The sequence below is a fragment of the Rhipicephalus microplus genome, unplaced genomic scaffold (genome assembly GCF_043290135.1).
Source record: "Rhipicephalus microplus isolate Deutch F79 unplaced genomic scaffold, USDA_Rmic scaffold_25, whole genome shotgun sequence".
Lineage (NCBI taxonomy): Eukaryota > Metazoa > Arthropoda > Arachnida > Ixodida > Ixodidae > Rhipicephalus > Rhipicephalus microplus.
Genome location: NW_027464598.1, coordinates 4,752,783 through 4,768,289, shown reverse-complemented (window position 1 = coordinate 4,768,289; position 15,507 = coordinate 4,752,783).

Sequence of the window (15,507 nt, the reverse complement as noted above, 5' to 3'; positions counted from 1 at the left end):
AGGAATTGTTCTTCCTTGGGGAGGACGAATTTCTGCGACAATGGTCGTGCCGCTTTCTGTCCGTAGATGCCAGACGCGTTCAATTCGTCTTCCACCTAGCCTGGTTCCTATAGTCAGGTCACCTGTCAATGTCTGATTAGTGCATGTAATCAGCATGTGTTTACTATTTCTATGTGTTTGTGTATGTCTCATATGGGTGTGAGCTCTGCTATACATGCACTTCATTCTAACGCTGTAAGTTATGTAACTTTTATGAATATTGATACCAGTTCTACATATTTTCAAACATCTTCACCAAGTCTTGTATATTCTGTACATATTGTCACGGGCTAAGTAGATGCCTGAGGATGACGACGACGAAGTGCTGAACGTGAACGTGCTCGGACTGCTGCAGCGTTGTACGCATTAGCTCGCCAGTATATCCGCCACTACGCATTTGCTCGCCAGTGTATACTTTATTCCCCGTAACATCATTAGTGGAAGGTGCGGGGTACGACTCGCTATACAGCACAACGAGCTGGATCTTCGCAGTGGACGGCGCATTGCAGCTACCACGATGACTGACCAGGCTACTCCATGTCAATAAGATCCGTCAGCCCCGCAGCCGATCGTTGTGGTGCAACTTCGTGACCCAGGCCCATTCAACGGCACAAGTGGCATAGACGTCGATGACTGGCTGGTTCTATATCAGCGCGTCAGCAGCAGCAACCTTTAGGATACGACGCTTATGTTGGCGAACATCATCTTCTACTTGCAAGGCACGGCAAAACTCTGGTACGAGACACATCAAGAAGAGTTGACTCGCTGGGACGTCTGTAAGCAGAAATTGCACTATCTATTTGGGTAACCAATCGGACGTCAAGTGACCGCAAAGAAAGAGCTTGCGACTCGTGCCCAGACATCCACAGAGCCGTACATCGCGTACATCCAGGACGTGTTGCCTTTGTGCCGCAAGGTCGACAAGGACATGCTCGACGAGGACAAAGTCGGACACATCCTGAAAGGAATTGCCGATGACGCCTTCAGTTTTCTCCTGTGCAAGGACTGCTCGACGGTGGAGTCGGTCATCGAAGCATATCTTCGATGACCGGAGTGGCAGCCACAATGACTGGAGCCAGCTTGGCTCCAGTCATTGTGGCTGCCACTCCGAACCGCACGTTCGCGCCACGACGAAACCCAGCTGAATGGCGCACTCATGATGATCGGCCCATATGTTTCACGTGCCATCGAATCGGACACATCGCTAGCGATTGCCGCAGCCGTTGGACCTCATCACCTCGAGCGAGCTTCTATGATTGGCGGCCTCGCTCTGAACGTGCACCTTATGGCCCGTCCTACCATGCTGAGGCAGGTGCAGAGCATAATCCAGAACGCCGGACAAGCCGCTCGCCATCGCCCGTGCGTCATCAGTCTCGCTCGCCCCAACCCCGCCGTTCTCGGTCTCCCTACGACCGCCGCTCGGAAAACGAGCCGGTGCAGCCCCTGGAAGTGACGCTGCATACACGACTCGGACTGCAAATCCTCTGATAACTCCCTACCAGCGGTGCAACCTTCTTACGATTCTCGTTGATGGTTTACCTGTAACTGCTCTTATTGATACCGGTGCACAAATATCTGTGATGAGCTCAGACCTCCACCGCCGCCTCCAAAAATTTCTGACGCCTGCGATTGCCCCTACCGTTCGTACAGCGGATGGGAGTACTCCTGCTGTGCTTGAAAAGTGCATTGCGCCGTTAACAATTTCCGATCATCAAACTTCAGTTCTGTTCGCTGTACTGGAAAATTGCCCTCATGACCTCGTCCTTTGACTCGACTTTCTGACTTCACACGCTGCGCTCATCGACTGTTCCAAAGGTCTTCTTCGGCTCGAACTACCATCTTTCTCAGAGACCGTCTCTACCAGCCCACCTCGTCTACGCTCTGTCCATTTCCTGAGACTTCCACCGCAAGCCACAGTCCAAGTCCAACTCTCACCATATCCTCCAGTACCCGACGGTGATTATGCTGCTGCCCCAATTTCTGACGTGGCCATGACACGCAATGTTGCACTCCCCAACACGGTGGTTACCGTTAAGGACAACCGAACTTCATTTCCCGTCCTTAATTTCGGCTTCTCAGCGAAAGTTATTCCTCGCGGCAGGTCACTTGCGCATCTGACACCACTGGTCGACCACACAGTTTCCGCCCTAACAACCGATTCGCCACCCGATTTTTCATCAACGTCGCTCTCGTCACGTTCCTGTTCCGACCTTATCAAGCCAATGCCATCTGACAAGGTCATCTCTGAACAAGTCTCTGCTTTTGCCGTGTGCTTGCTTCTTATCAGGACATCTTTGACTTCGGCGACCGTAATGTGGGCCAGACATCCGTGGTAACCCATCGCATCGACACCGGTGACGATCGACCCATTCCCCGACGATCCTACCGTGTGTCAGCCCTGGAGCGTGCTATTATACAGCGAGAAGTTGATAAAATGCATGATAAGGGCATAATCGAACCCTCATCTAGTCCCTGGTCCTCACCCGTTGTACGTGTTAAAAAGAAGGACAATAGCTGGAGATTCTGTGTTGATTACCGTAATCTCAACCATTATACCAAGAAAGATGTCTATCCCCTACCGCGCATAGTTGATGCACTCGATTGCGTGCACGGCGCCAAATATTTCTCTTCAATAGGCCTACGCTCAGGCTACTGTCAGATCACTGTGGACGACAAAGACAGAGAGAAGACGGCCTTCATGACTCCTGATGGACTTCCTCAGTTCAAGATGTTGCCTTTTGGTTTATGCAATGCCCCCGCGACATTTGAGCGCATGATGGACTCTCTCCTTCGAGGCATGAAGTGGACCATTTGCCTCTGTTATCTTGACGACGTTATTGTTTTTTCGACTACTTTCGGCGACCGTCTTAGCCGTCTGTCCACAGTGCTTGATGTTTTTTGACGTGCCAACTTGCAACTTAACTCGTCCAAATGCCGCTTTGGGCAACGTCAAATCTGCGTACCCGGCCATCTCGTTAACGCTGCGGGCGTTCAACCAGACCCTGCGAAAGTCCGAGCAGTTCGCGACTTCCCCACACCCCGCTCAGCAGAGGACGTCCGAAGTTTTCTGGGACTGTGCTCCTATTTCCGTCGTTTCGTCGAGAAGTTTGCTGAAGTAGCCCGTCCTCTAACCTGCGTCCTCAAAACCGATGTCGCATTCACCTGGGGCCAACAGCAAGCAAACGCCTTCTCGTCGCTCGTTGACATTCTCACCAATCCACGAGTCCTAGCACACTTCGACCCATCTGCCGCCACGGAGCTTCGTACTGACGCCAGTGGCGACGGCATAGGCGCAGTGCTGGCGCAGCGGCAACAAGGCATGCACCGCGTCGTCGCGTATGCAAGCCGACTGTTGTCGCGCTCGGAACAAAATTATTCCATCACAGAGCGCGAGTGCTAGGCTCTCGTCTGGGCCAATGCGAAATTCCGACCGTACCTGTATGGCCGACAATTCTCAGTTATTACGGACCACCATGCGCTTTGCTGGCTCTCCTCACTCAAAGACCCTACGGGACGCCTTGGTCGCTGGGCGCTGCGCTTACAAGAGTACACTTTTTCCGTATCCTATAAATCCGAACAACTTCAAAGGATGCCGACTGCTTGTCCCGTTACGCAGTCGATCCCCCTGACACGAGGGAAGATGAACAAGAGGCTCTCGTTCTTTCGATTACCGACTTCACCGAGATAGCTGCTGAACAACGCCGCGACCCCTCTTTGCGTGCTATTATCAATGGTCTGCACTCTCTCCCCCTGACCACTCCTTACAACTGTTCGTTCTTCACAACGACATCTTGCACCGCTACAACGCCCGCCCTGATGGTTCTGAGCTTTTACTCGTTGTTTCTGTGCATCTTCGCTCAGACGTTTTGGCTCAGCTGCATGATGCCCCCACCGCTGGACACCTAGGGATGTCACGCACGTATGACCGCATTCACCGCCGATTCTTTTGGCCTGGCCTCTACCATTCTGTGCGACAGTACGTTGCGGCAGGCGACCTCTGCCAGCACCGAAAGACACCTGCTCTGAGACCTGCTGGTACCCTCCAGCCCATTGAAATACCAGATGAGCCATTTTTCCGAGTCGGCCTCAATCTTCTAGGACCTTTTCCCGTGTCGGCCACCGGTAATAAGTGGGTTGCTATTGCTACCAACTACGCAACGCGGTATGTTGTTACACGCGCCCTCCCCACCAGCTGCGCTACTGATGTAGCCGTTTTCCTTCTTCTAGACATCATTCTGCGTCATGGTGCTCCTCGTCAGTTGATCACTGACCGCGGTAGCTGTTTTCTATCTAAAGTAGTCGACGAGCTCCTGCAATCCTGCTCTAGCCACCATAAGTTCACTACAGCGTACCATCCGCAAACCAACGGCCTCACGGAACGGCTCAACCGTACCCTGACGAATATGTTAGCGATGTACGCCTCCAAGGATCACAAAGATTGGGACATCAACTTACCTTTTGTTACCTTCGCATACAACAGTTCACGTCATGATACAGCTGAATTTTCACCTTTTTACCTACTGTTCGGTTACGACCCGCATTTGCCCATGGACACCATGCTCCAGTCTGACGCCCTCTCATCGACTGCTTATGCTCGTGATGCCCTGGCCTGAGCTGACATCGCCCGCCATGTCGCCCGGGATCATTTATGTGCCTCGCAGCTTAGCCAGAAGAGTGCTTACGATCACCGGCACCGCGACGTACAGTACTCTCCTGGGTCACTCGTCTTGCTGTTGATACCATCACGTCGTGTTGGTCTCTGCGAAAAACTGATGTCCCGTTACGTTGGCCCCTACTGCAACATACGCAAGGTCACCAGCGTGACCTATGAAATAGCTCCACTCCATACCACGTCAGTACCAGCTTCAGTCCCGACCGATATAGTGCACGTCTCACGGCTTAAACTATACTACTCACGCCTCGAGAATTGATCGCACCGGGACGGTGCTTCTGCCGCCGGCGGGTAATGTCACGGGCTATGTAGATGCCTGAGGATGACGACGACGAAGTGCTGAACGTGAACGTGCTCGGACTGCAGCAGCGCTGTACGCATTAGCTCGCCAGTATATTCGCAAGTACGCATTTGCTCGCCAGTGTATACTTTATTCCCCGTAACGTCCCCATGACGATATATCACCATGTACACTGTTCATATTGTGATTCGTGTATATGTGTAGGGTATGTAGTTATTAGTACCATGGACTATGGACATCCTATGGAGTTGGACACTTTTCTTTAAATGTGTATTGTATGTTGTGTTGAGAAAAAATTATTTACAGCGTGTACAGAACACAAAGGCCTCATATCATTCCATTATTAGGGCATATACACTTCGGCACATGTATTTTGTGCTTTGTTTTTTGTTTGTTATTGTGCCTGTCGTAGGGATGCTCATTACTTAGGTTTGTTGCGTCCCATGATAGAATAAACTTTTTAAACACACACTTTCTGGCGTTTGGTGATCAGCATGTTTCAAGTAAGCAAGCAATGGCAGTCGCGGCACAGGGAGATTTTTGTTGAGTTTATAATGTGCATTGGTGCTTTTGTCATGCGGAGGGGACTGGCATGCCTGTGGGGACGCCCTCAGAGGGCCATGTTTCCTCTGCGATATCGCTTAAGAACCATGATGCTAACACATCTGAACGAACAGTTATTCATTCTGGGGGAGGAAGCTTCCCTCATGCGGTGGTAGACACGATTTATTATTCTAAGAAAGAACAAAGTGTCCATCCCTTACCTTCATAATGGAGAAGGTAGGCAAGTGTTTGTGTATTTACTGAACCTTCATTTAGTATTACACACTATTTATTTATTCTTATACGCATTTCGTAAATGTTGTATTTCGTTCTTTTTCATGAATTGTACGTATCCCTGCAAATAGTTTTATTTATGCACGTTAGTATTTCTGTTTACAGGTACCAACAATTTCTGTTGTGCATTTGAATATCTATTAAGATGTATTAAAGAATGCCGTGTGAACGAACAATGTAATAATCATATAGTGGTTTTGGGACGTTAAACCCCGCATATCAATCAATCAAATCAACAATGTAACATGTAAATGTCTTTTGTGTATGTATGATTTTTTCAGAAATAAAATTCTCCTAAACATGGGTGTCCATTGTCTTGAGCCATTTATATGTGCTCTAAAACGGGATTCGCGTGTCCGAGGTCTTGCGCTTTTGGGCAGCAGTTTCGTAAAAGTTATGGATTTAGGGGCGAAGCTCCTTATAGCGGCCCCCGTTCGTCCCTCGTAGTCGTAGTCGTAGTGTGCAACAAGTGTTACATTTTGACCTCCAAGGTGGTGCCGGTGGGGGATTTCGCCTGTGCGTTGTTGAATGAAAAAAATTCGCTGCGTGCGCGTTAACTAAAACCTGAATGCTCCGGTCTCTCAATCCCCATTAGCAGCCATTGCAATGTACATTGAGCACTATCTGACAAGAAAGGGTTGCTGCGTTATACTAGCTGGGTATAACCTCAGTTTTAGAAAGGTTTAGCGAGCGTTGAGCTGCAGTGCCATGAATACAACGAACTAGTATATACCATGAACTCGAGGTGGTTAAAGGTGGGAAGTATATACGAAGCGCAAGCCGTAAGAAAGTAAAAGCCGAATTCTCCTGTCTCTCATTTCCCATCAGCAGCCATCGGCATGTACATTGGGCACTATCTGACAGGAAAAGGTTGCTACGTTATACTCGCTGGGCGTAACCTCCTTGGCTTTGAAAAGATTTAACGAGCGTTGGACCTCAGTGCCATGAATACAGTGAACTAGTATATACCATGAACTTGAGGTGGTTAAAGGTTGGAAGTAGACCCGAAGCGCAAGCCGTAAGAAAGTGTGCGTGTGCTACCTCTTGTTTAGTTCATGGAATGTCCGCTGGATGGCGGTGCTTCTATACGGGGACTATATGATAAAAAGATGTGAGATGGTGGTACTTGGAGTGTTGAATAGATGGACGAACGGACACACGGACAGATACATGGATGGACGCATGAACGGACGCACGGGCGGATGCATAGCGAAAGCAGGGACGGACGCACGAACAGACGCATGCCACCAACGGGTGGATGGACGCATTGACGGTCACACAGACGGACGCATGGACGGACGGAAGCAAGTACGAATGGACGGACTAATGCTTCGCCCCACTCTCCATCATTCATTCCGTGGATATGCTGCCATTTATCGCTCACAACATAACTCTGTTCTTTCTTAGCCGAAGATAATCTTTCACATAGCCTGCGTTTATTCCTTCAGTATGGTGCTATTTCAGGTGTAGCGCTGAAATTCTCGTAATCCCGGTGCTTGTTTATTGGCTCTCCAAACTCCTGACCATGGCCGGACTAGAGGAACGGCACGCGCGCACTCTCTTGAGGCCTGCGCTTCGTGTCTCGTTCCCACCTTTCACTGCCGCTAGTTTGTGGCACTGCGGCCCAACCCTCGCTAAACCTTGCTAAAACCAAGGAGGTTACGCCCCGCGAGTTCAACCTGGCAACTTCTCTGGTCTAATAGTGCTCAAAGTGCGTCTTTATGTTACTAGTCTCCTTTAATAGGCCTCAAATTCTAGGCAAACTTTATTGGAGATTGAGTCACCAATATTTGTCTCTGTAAGTTATTTCATCAGAAACAACTATCTCAATTTAATGCATAGCTAACGTGCGCGGGTTTCTTCCTATTTTCTAATTCAAACACGTGCGGCTGGTTAGAAGCGAGGCGTCGACTGAGGGCTACGCTTCGTGTCTAGTTACCACCTTTACCGCCGCTACTTGATGGCGCTGTGCCCCCCCCCCCTCACCTGCAACGTGATGTGAAGAATGTGCCTTTTTTTCTCTCTCTTTAGGTGCACAGGCCGTAAGAAAGTGCGCGCATGCCGCTCTTCTAGCCCGGCTGTGTCCAGACCTATCTCCGCTTCCCCTCTTCATTCAGCTGCGTCTCACCCCAATTTCGGGTATTATAACAACCACTGTGGCATCTGTAACTCTGTTTGGGTAAACGATCTCGACGAAGTAAAACAAAAAGTTGAGGACGCGCGGAATTTTGAATTTTAGTTTCTTGAGCGGAAAAGTACCTTCTGCAGGCGCATTTGGTACCTTTCTGACGTGGTGCAACCACCTTTACGTATTGTAAGATCACTGGAGTCTAATGTGTGTTCCTTCTTTTGGTCGGGTGGCACTGAGTTGGTTTCTTATGCGGCGTTAGGAAAACTGCGTTCCCAGGAAGGCTTTGCTTTCCCTTTTGTGTCAATACGCTGCTGAATACTGGCACTGCGCTTCTTGTTGCGCCTCGTACAAGGAGAGGAATCCCCCGCGTGAACTCTGGCATATTTTCTAGGCCCTCACCTTCGGTATTTGATGCCTAATGTGCACCTTAATTGAGGCCCACAATACACTCCCTTCGTTTTATGCAACAGCTCTAGCATTTTGTCGTCATATGCAGTCGACTTGTCCTGATGTAGATGTGTTGGAAAATCCTATCGTTGACACAACAGCCGCTTTGTTGCTCCCGTTAACTCCTCCGGCAGGCCGCACCCGCTCTAGTCGTGTGTCTTGGAGTGCACTGACGGCATCATTTCTGCCTGGCCACCTCCGGAACTTCATGCTAAGGCCTGTGGTGGGCTGTTCTTCTTATCCTTGATCGCTTCGAAAGGTGGAGAATGGTCCGGTCAGCAACATGCCCGAACTGCTCTCTACGGGAAACAAATAAGCATGTTTTAAGACAATGCGTCTTTTCTCGTGTGGTTTCTGAAGGGCTGTAAATGCTGGATATTGCGGCCTTGGAGTAAATCGCTTTGTTTTTTCTGCGTGTTGTTCTCGAGGCCGCTTCTTCTGACTTCTCATTGTTGCTGGTGCCTACTGTCTTTGGCGCAACCACTGTGAGGCGGTTGCCCCAGGTCATCGCCGTCGCACAATATTCCTGATTTTGAAGTGACTGGACTGTATCTGTTTTGTTGGAGGAACCCTTCTTTCTCGCTGAAAAGAAATTCCTTCGACACTGGTCCTGCCCATTTGTGTTTGTCTGCGATAGACGTGTAAAGCTTGTTTTCAGTCCTGCCTGGCTTTAGTAGGTTAATGTTTGTTGAGCACTCATTGCACAAATACCTGGTAACTACTATGTAAATACCTAACATAGATATTTACGTTTCATTTGTGTGTCCTTCATTTGCCATGTAATGTGTATATATAGAGATATTTTTCGTAACAATGTTTGGTGGCTCTTTGCATGTTGTGTTCCATCACGATGTTCTGTTGCATTGCAATATATGTTCATGGCTCGTGAGAATAAATTTCTCTGAACACGAATGTGAGGCCCCCGGGATGGCTTTATGCTCTCCAATAGTAGAGTACCTAGTACTCTAACTCGTTAACTACTTTTGAAAAAAAAACAGACACACATGCCACTGAAGTGTTTTTGTTACACCAGTTAGCTGTACTCACCTGAAGTGTTGTTACTAGTATGCAATAAAGATTCCCTGTTTCCAGCGATTATAAAAATGCTTGGTAACCATGACTTCACTGTTGGAAGATGATTGTCACTAGAACCTACAAACGAGAAAAAGAGTGTCTACTCATTGTATTTACTCTGCTTTATCAACTCTATTACCAACAGAATCGTGTCTATAGGCTGCTTGGTGCCCCAAGTAGTAAAGACAGTGTGCGAAAACTCTTAAGTTCGTTTAATCACCACGGAGGGCAAGAAATCGAGTTCCACCTTGATGCACATTTATCTACTCAAAAAATTTGAGGGTATACAGCAAGAGCACAGTAACTGAGTGACTCTACTGAGACTTCTTTAACTGTGTGGGGGAGTAGAGCAGAGATGCCGTGGAACTTACTTTTTTCTTGAAGGCAGAGTAAGAGAGAGTGTGAACTCTCTGCTACAAAGGTGGAGTTCCTAATTTATGCAACTCTCGTGCCAAAGAGACATGAATGGGGTCTGGCATTCTGTGCTTGCTGACCGAACAATCTAGCGTGTGCATGTTACCACCGACTCCGCAAAGTAATATAACTGTCTCGTAATCCTACGCCTCTCAGCGAGGACACTCTAGATATAAGTTTAATGCGCCAAGTTATTAAGATAACATTCAGAGATAACAAAAGCATGGTTGTGCAATCATGACCGTTTCGTTCCTGAAGAGCAAACAGCCACAACTTCGAAGCAAGAAACAGCGGCAACATCTAATGTGCCGCCAAATGCTGGTTAACGGTTGAAACAAATTCCTACTAGCATAGGGTAGAGGCTCGACACATATAGTGAAAAAAAAAAGAATTGGTTGACAAAAAAACCTAATAGGGAGGTTTAAACGCATGATCTCGAGGGTACAAATTGAAAGCATGTCGTCTAACACAGAAGCGCGATGCCTCAGCTTGCTAGATACTATGACTAATTAGCCTATAACTAAAATTAACAGCTGATACTCTAGAGGGCATAGCACATAGACATAGTAAAAAAATTGGGTCTGCACCGTGGCTAAGAGAACCACAATCTCAAAAATATTTCTTATCGCTCAAGGCAAACTACGACAATTAAGCGGATATTTGTCATGGCAAGGCATATTGGAGATGGTCATGAGTCGACAGCTGATTAAGCTTATGAGTGTTTCTCACGCTGCAGCGAATCACGGGGTTCTCCAAGGTCATACCACGAATGGGCGAAAGTAAATATCATCACACCAAATATTCTCTGAATGACAGTTTTATAGTTGAAAGTAACAATGGTTTTGTGTGTGTGCGTGAGTGTTAAATTTTTGTTAGCCATTCAGCATTGCTACTATGCGAGAAATTTCTGGTAGTGGCGCTGCTCAAACTATACCATTTCTTACGCTTGTCATTCCCATTTGCCTGCTGCCGAGTGCTCAAAACTATCGTAAACTGTGGAAGTTCAAAAAACAAAATAAAAACTGTGTAATATGCCCTCCCCTCTCCCCCTGCCTACAACATAAACTTATGATGGGATGGGAGAACATAATGTCACGTTTCTTTCCTCAAGTTTTGTTATCGGCCCGTTATACTACGTTCAGCGCCAAACGCGTCTATACGATGTTTGAGAAGCTTCTATGCTGTAGTAGATCGTTTAGTTAAGATTACGCCCACTTCGTGAACATTTCAGGTTATTCTGAAACCTACGCCGCTGCAAGCGATAACACTATACTATCTGATGGCAAGAGTATAAATGCCGACACGCTTCGCCGCTCGTCAGTTGATCGACGGCCGACGCTCTTCCCGCCGCTCTCAGTGCCTCGCTGTAATCTTACTTTTCATTTGTCGGCCACAAGTTCCGCCCGAATAAACAGTTTCATCTTCAATCTGTAGTCGACTCTCTTCGGTGACGTAACGACTCCGTGACAATTTTATAATTGATTAATTGATTGATTGATATGTGGGGTTTAACGTCCCAAAACCACCATATGAATATTAGAGACGCCGCAGTGGACGGCTCTGAAAACTTCGACCACCTGGGGTTCTTTCACGTGCGCCCAAACGTCAGCACACGATCTAACAGCATTTCCACCTCCATTAGAAATGCAGCCACCGCAGCCGGAATTCGATCCCACGACCTGCGGGTCAGCGGCCGAGTACCTTAGCCACTACACCAGCGCGGCGGTGACAATTATATAATAGAGATACTGAGCTCTTGAAGTGAAACTTGCAATCTAGGCTGTTACACGGAGATGATGATTTGATATGTGAGTTTTAACGTCCTAAAACCACCATATGATTATGAGAGACGCCGTAGTGGAGGGCTCCTGAAATTTCGACCACCTGGGGTTCTTTAACGTGCACTGCTACGCGGAGAAATTGGTAACGCAGACTTCAGCGACTAAATAATACCAAGAATGAGTGTCTCTGGGGGAAACTTGGCATGTGTAAAAAGAAGATAGCAGAAAAAAATATTTATTAGTCCAGATGCATATTACAATTTATATTAACTCGAATACGTGTCTAAATTTGCGGTTAATGTGTTGATGTGTTTGTGGGTCCACTTGCTGTATATTATATATTGTACAAAAATTCTCATATGAAAGATTACCACAAAAGTATGTAGTTTTTTAACTATTCGCTGAAACTAAGGAATCAGGTAAAAAACGTGGGCAGATGTTAAGTATATACAATGACGAAGTAGTGATACTGTCAGCAAGATTTCAGGCTGTTACATTAGGTGATGCTGGCAGTAGAGCTCACTTATAATGACACAAGTACTCAGAAGCAGTCTGTGCAAACTGTTAAATGAATGTATCTGCAAACAACAACTTGAGATTGTGTGGTGTGAAAAAAATGCTGCGAGAGTTACTGTTTATCTTTGCAATTAGGTATTATGCTTTTTCTTTATCTAGCTTAAGTGACAGGTTGGTGATACCCTCTACTCCACACTCATATAAAGAAACAAAAATGCTGTTCCTTTTTACACGCAAGACACGTTGTGGTGCAAGTAGGCGATGCACAGTCTTTATCACGCGTCAAGTATCGCATGTGTCTCTAAATAAATTTCAGGCACCCGTTTTCTCAAGTGTTTTGGTGTGTGCAAAGATGATCCCTGGAAATCGTTCATGAACAAAACTGCGTGGCTTTCCTCATTTGTTTAAGAATAAATTTTTAGTCGAACGCTCGATCTTTTTTCGCACTGCATTTATTGCACATTTTCGCAACTGTGACTGAAAAACTTTTGTTGATTATTATGCACAATAACTTACGCCTTTAAACTCCCCTTCGACAGAAATAAACAAAAAACACTGAATAATTTACAGAAATTTGTATTTCTGTTCACCGTCGATCAGAGATATCATGTGTATTCAGGTGTTGCGGTAATGATTTACTTTCTAGGTGAGGATATTTGCGTCACAATCGGTAGAAAGCAGGCTAGCGTAAAAAGGGGTTTTGTTGTTACACGAGTAAGGACTATATGTATTCCGGAAACAACTAAAAAAGACCATACAAACGCACCGTGTGGTGACGGAGAGAGAGAACGCACACATGCATAGAGAACACGCGCTTATCAGCCCGAGCACAGCGAGAGCAGAAGAAACATGCTTATAACACAAATACGGGCGAGTACATGAAGGAAACGGGGCCTGGGCCTGCTTTCATGAGATGGAGATATCGCATAGAGAAGGACGCAGGGGGCTCTATGAGACAATGCCTGCATGCGCGCTGCGAGCACGTATTAACATTCTATAATTAGTGTTGCACGAGTAACTAGGGCTTTTTCTGCATTCATTGGATGCTAAAAGGGACGCACAATGAGAGGGTGTTAATCCTTATTGATTGATTGATCGATTGATTTGTGGGGTTTAACGTCCTAAAACCTCCATATGATTATGAGAGACACCGTTGTGGAGGGCTCCGGAAATTTCGACCACCTGGGGTTCTTTAACGTGCACCCAAATCTGAGTACACGGGCCTACAACATTTCCGCCTCCATCGGAAATGCAGCCGCCACAGCCGGGAGTTGATTCCGCGACCTACGGGTCTGCAGCCGAGTACCTTAGCCACTAGACCACCGTGGCGGGGTGGTTTTAATCCTCAGTACACGCTTATAACACATTCACATATATGTGTAGTGTGGGGTTGTTCCTGCATATGTTACTATTTAATTATGAATCTTTTATTTTGATGCTCTGTGTGATTGGAGCTACATTTTTCGTACCGCCTAGGCCCGCACATTCTAAATTTTATGTGAAAGGTAAACGCCCCTGTTCTGTTCTGTTCTCTTCTAACTGCCTTGCTGTGGAGAAGTTGAGGTCCATGGTGCCTCGGCTATATACTCTATATCAATTAGTTCTGCAGTGCAAAAAACGTAAAAGAATACTACTGAACTTTCCTGTTTCGAGATCACTTTACCCAAAGTACTTATGTCGCTCCCGTAAGCGTACTACTCCTATGATGCTCTATGCAAAAACTCAATTCTGGCTTTTTTCATGAAGTCGAATTCACGCTCACATCACAGCGCGCCGTAAGTATGAAGTGGTCGCAACGTATGGGCACCTAGAGTGTTCTAGAAACCTGCAAAAGACAAGAAGTCTCGCGATAACTGAATGAAATCGGTGTTAGGATAGTAGTATATAGATTCATGATCTTTAATACTAGTTTGCCCCGATTCAACATGGAGAGGAGAGGACATTGAAGACATCACAAGTGCTTGTCCAGTGCATCATTGTTATTTGTCTCTCCTTCTTTCAATCCACGCTGTTTTCTGGCAATACCGAGCTCCAATATTGTATTTTAATTCAGCCCGTGAACTTGAACCTGTTCATTGAGTCTAACGAGTTGCCATAAAGTCAGATAAGTCCTTTTTTTGAAATTTAGAATATCGGATGGCATGAAATATTTTTAAAAAGGAGCATGCGGAAGGTACGATACTCGGACGCGTGTGATGTTCCACTTTAGCGTAATGAGCTTTCGAGGGCAGGCAAGGGTCACACTGCGAAATTGAACCCCTTTCCGTGGCATTAATGGCAGAGGTATGTCGGTAACAGCCCCTAGGCATACGTAGAGACCTACATTAGACGTAGCAGCCGTGGTTAGATATATCGATTATTTGATACGCCGACAGTGCCTCGAGCTCTTGAATACCTATTGTGAAACGGCTCATTCTCATTGTTGAAAAGAATGCACCCTGTATATAATATAATGACCATCGTCACTCCCGGCTCATGTCAGACTTAGCCGCTTAAGCGGACATTTCTGGTGGCGCCTTTCTCTCGGTATTGTTTGAGGCCATTTGCTGCACAGTCTTACTACGTATTCAAGGTGTTAATGGGTAAAAGTTTTATTCCAAACGATCAAACGAAAAAAGAGACGCGGTTTTCGAGCGCCAGAAAGACATTCACAGTTGATGAAATTCGGGCACATTTCTGACAGGTCTTTGTTACGAAGGTTAGGGTGTCCACAGCTTGTCATTGTATAATATATAGGTGAATGTTACCTTTCTACCTAACAGTACAAGTTCATGAGCAACCTCAATAATACATTGACTGATTTCTGAATAGTTCTAATGCCTAATAATACTGTTTTATTCCTATGAATGTCAAGCTGACTGTAATTAAAGCACGGCTGATTAGCTGTGAACTGTTAAAACATACAGCAGCAGTGTCTTTCTAAAGCTACCTATTTACGTCTAAGAAAGGCAACACTTGCGGGCTGGCTTGTAGTATATGGAGATAGGGAGAAGTGGAGTGAGGGCTCAAAGACACTATAGATGTCTATACCTGTAGTGTCCGCTTCATTTCTTCTTCAAACGCGTGTACAAACAAGCCTGCAACGATGGGCGTGCAGCTACACTGCCGTCACCAGCCAGACGGCCGGTGACCCCGTCTTCGGAGGAAAATGTCATTTAAAAGAGTGGAACTATAATTCTTCAGTCGCTGATGTGATCGGTTGTCGTGCTTCGGTCGTGAACTTCTTCACTTATAGCCTGCTATAGAACAAATGACCTTGTTCCGGACGCATGGGCACCGGATGTACCTTAAGAGG